The sequence below is a fragment of the Geospiza fortis genome, unplaced genomic scaffold, assembly GCF_000277835.1.
Source record: "Geospiza fortis unplaced genomic scaffold, GeoFor_1.0 scaffold180, whole genome shotgun sequence".
Lineage (NCBI taxonomy): Eukaryota > Metazoa > Chordata > Aves > Passeriformes > Thraupidae > Geospiza > Geospiza fortis.
The window spans coordinates 1,364,956-1,369,284 of NW_005054452.1; positions in this window are offsets into that span (position 1 = coordinate 1,364,956).

Genomic DNA, 4,329 nt, shown 5'->3' on the forward strand with positions numbered 1-4,329 from the left:
CCTCCTCCGCCCCGCTCCTGATCTTGAGCGACTTGAAAGTGAGACTAAAGATATCAGCGGCTGTTTGGTGAAGCAAGCGTGTTAAAGCTCATTTTCTTCCTAAGCGAGACGGGTCTTTTTCACCTTTTGCGGTTGCTGATGCACTTCAAAACTGCTTTGATACCCCCGCACCGGGGCGTTCACCAAACTACAAAGCGGACCCAGTGTGGAAAATAACTTCATTCCTGCACGAGTTTTTTCCTATTCCTGTCCAGACAATGAAATTAATCTCATCGGAGTCCACCTCACAATTAAAGCCCAGCCTGTGGTCCAGAAAAACACAGCCCTCCAAAGTCCTACCCGAACACCGTCACGATTTCTTATCTCGCACCATCTGGTTTCTGCCACTCACTGATATCAGTGTTCACGCAGTTGCACGGGGTAGTGTGATATACTGGAAAAAAAAGTTATAGAAAATCAAAAATAGGCGTAGCTTTAAACTTTTTTTGGCTTGAAGACCCCTAAAAGCTAGCAAAGGACCTGCTCCAATATATATATATATTATATATTTATATTTATTTTATATATATTTAATATGTATATTTTTATATAAACACTATAATATATAATGTATATGCAATGTTAACATATTTATACATAATACATATATGTACTATATATAGACTATCATATATGTACTATATATATTCTATATATTATAATACTATAGTATACTATAAAAATAAATATGTAATATATATTTATTTTAAAAATTGTATGTGTGTATGTATATATATATATATACAAACTAAATGTGTATTGGACACTCCATCCCTCGAAATGTTTAAGTTCAGTTTGGACAAAGCTCTGAGCAACCTGGTCTAATGCAAGGTGTCCCTGCCCATGGCAGGGCGTTGGAACAAGTTGATCTTTAATGTTCCTTCCAACCCAAACCATTCTGCAATTCTGTATATAATAAGAATACTCTTAAGTGGCTCTGGGCACAGAGCCTGTGCCATGGAGGTTTCTTCCAAATGGAGGGGAAAGCCAAAAAAATCCAGTTCCAGTGTCACAGTTTGGGAGTTGGCACACAGAGCCCTAAAGCAAAGGGAAGATGTCCCTGTTCCTTCTGAATTCAATGCCTTTCATGCAGCTGCTGGGTAAAAGTCTCCTCTCCAAGCAGCAGCCCCATAAACACAGGTTTTATTAAATTACAGCTTCTTTCCAAAAAAAGTTTGTGATCAGGATTGAGCAATGTGTAACTCACGGCATGCGGGTCCACCGTGGAGCTGGAGCACTCAGACATCCCACAGCCTTCCCATTAAACGCTGGCTGAAATTGCTTTTGGATGCCTGGAGGGAAAGTCTGGAGGAAAGACTGTGCCTTGGATGGAAATCAGTCATGTCTGCACGCTGCCTTCAAGCATTTTAAGGTTTTATAAAACACGCTCAGCTGCCTGCCAGAGGTTTGCACCTGCACAGCTGGGCTGAGGTTGCTGAGCCAGCCAAAACATCTGGGGAAAACAGCAAGAATAACATGGATTTGGGGTTCCCAGCTTCCCTCAGATATCAGACAACTGTGCAAACTTTTCAATTTCATATGTGCAGTGCTTGCAGGTTGTTTTTCTCCAGACTTTGAGCTTCCCTCACTGCCTGTCACGGTTCGACACTGGCACAATGCCATTCCATTCCCAGGAAAAAAAAACACTTCCTCAAACCACGTCACAGCCCTTCAGTGCTGCCATCACCACTGGACTTAAAACCCTTCAAAGCCCCTCGAAGCACCCAGATGCTGAAGCCACTGTAATGTTTGAAAGTCAGTATAGGACAAGGGACAATATAAGAAGGATGTAAAGCTTTTAGAGAGCATCCAAAGGAGCAGCATGAAATTGGGGAAGGCTCTAGAGGGAAAGCCTTACAAGGGGGGGCTGAGGTCCTTTAGTTTGTTCTGAGGAGGCCTCACCATGGTCTGCAGCTACCTTAGGAAGGGAAGTAAAGAGGCAACTCTGATCTCTGCTCTCTGGTGACCACTGACAGGACCCAAGAAAATGGCATGAAGCTGTTTCAGGTGGAGTTTAGTTGGATATTAGGAAAAGGTTCTTCCCTCAGAGGGTGCTGGCCGCTGCCCAGGCTCCCCAGGGAATGGCTCCCCAGAGCTCCAGGAGAGTTTGGACAATGCTCCCAGGGACAGGATGGGATTGTTGGGGTTCTCATGTGCCAGAGGGACCAGAAATTGGACTGGTTAGTCCTTGTGGGTCCTTTCCAACTCAGGATATTCTATGATTCTATGGCCACATGTTGTTTGGGATGTGGTTTGGGAGCCTGCCAGCCATCGGGGTGGCTGTCCCCATGCAGCACACCCCAGGAGCCAGCCTGTGCCTGGTGGTGGGCTCTGCCCTCCCACACCTGCCTCTCTGGGTCTCCACCAAGCCTACAGATGGAAGCAGAGCTTTGCAAATTAAAGGACTTCGGGGAAATGAGCCATATCCCTGTTCTAACCAGCTCTATCTGGAAAGAGAGGAATTAGCAACAAGGCTGGAAAGAGCAGCCTTTCCCACCAGACTGACAAAGTCAGAGGTGATAAGGAAATAAGGACAGTTGGATGGTCCAGCTTGGAGATTCTTATCTACAGAGGATGGAAGAGAAGCCAGGATTTCCTGCCTGGAGTCCTCAGCATCTCACAGAGCAACACCTGCCCCTCAGGGCTGCCCCAAATCCAGGCTGTGTTTTTTCATAGGCAAAGAGGAGCCACGAAGGACAAACTGGTGCCCCCTGTACCCACAGAAAAGCTGAACCATGAGGGATGCTTGTCATCCAGCAGCTGGGAAAGCTGGGGAGCCAATTCCTACTGAATGGCACTTCTATTTCCTCCCCAGCAAATAAACAACTGTGCTGCAGGGCTGCACCAGCTCTGAGCTCGCCTGGCTGCAGTGCGAAGGATTTGAGCTAAATCTAGAAAGCTCTGGGTATTAGGAGTCCCCTGGGCTCTACCCTCTTTCTCCAGTTTAGATTTGGCAACAGAGCCAGCCCTAGACCCTAGGAATGCTTGTGAGGCGTTTAAAGGGTAGACAGAAATGCAATTACCTGTGGGAAAATAAAGCTCAAATACCTTGCAAGCCCTTGTTTAATACAGTGTTCGATGCATTGAGGACAAGTAATTGACAGATAGGACTGAGGCTGGTGCCTTCTGCAGACAGTAGTCCCAAGGAAATTTGATGAAATCCTAAAATCAGCATTTTTTATGCCTTTGACATTTGTTTTCTATAAGCAGACCACACAGTGAATAAAGCATCTTTCCTGGGAAGCACTCTTGAAGGACAGGTTTATGACTGAAATGTAAAGCAAATGGTAAAAGTCTGGAGACCCTAACCTAAAAAAACAGAGAGGACAAAGACCTCGTGCCACACACCTGAAAAGATTGCCCAGAGCTGCAATCCAGAGACATCATCAATGTGAAGAAAGAAAAGTGAAGGATTGCCTGGAAAGTCTCTTTTTGGAAGGGTTTTTTGCGCCACAGAATGGACAGAAATAGCTCAGGTCTCATGTCCTTCAAAACACACCTTCAGATGGGGAAGGAATTCCAGAAAACAAATCGGAGAGCTCATGATGGGCACAAGGAGGGTGGGAGGGTACCTGGGCACTCTGTGAAGTTGTATTTTTGGGTTTGGGCAGGGCTGAAGTCTGGCCAAGGAGATCTATTGGATTGACTGATGCTGGGGTTTTTTGTATTTTCTGCCAAGTAAAATAATGACTTAAAGCCATTAAGTGATTGTTCTTAAGATTTCTATTGACCAACATAATGCCCCATTCCTAGAACTGTCAGGTGAGATGAGCATTAGGCCTGGCATGAAGCTTTTTTTAGAAGCTTTTTTTAGAAAAATAAGGATCCAGCTGTCTGAAAAAGAGAGCAGAAGTAGCAGATAAAATCAAGCAGCCCAGAGTACCCCTCTGTGCTCTAAAACACCACATTCCTGATGTTTGGCATGAAAAGGTTTTGCCTTTTACTGTTGTTACACAACATTTTTCATCCTCAGATTAAACAATGTTGGGAAAAGTGCTGTTATCTACTTGAAGTCAGGAATCTCAATACAAAGACCCCTGATATGAAGCACAGGGTGTGCTGTGCTTCAGAGGTTGCCCACTCTTGCCAAGATTTGGCTTTGGCATTAGGAGTGTGTCTGCAGTGAAAAGGCCTCATGAGTTTGGGTCAAGTTTTTGGGGGATCCACTCACACACTGACATCTGGCAGGACCCTCATGAAGTTAAAATATGATTTGAACAGAAAATCTGTAAGTCAGAAAAGGGGTTTCCAGTTTTCTAACCCAGGAATTATTACCCTAAGGGTACCTGG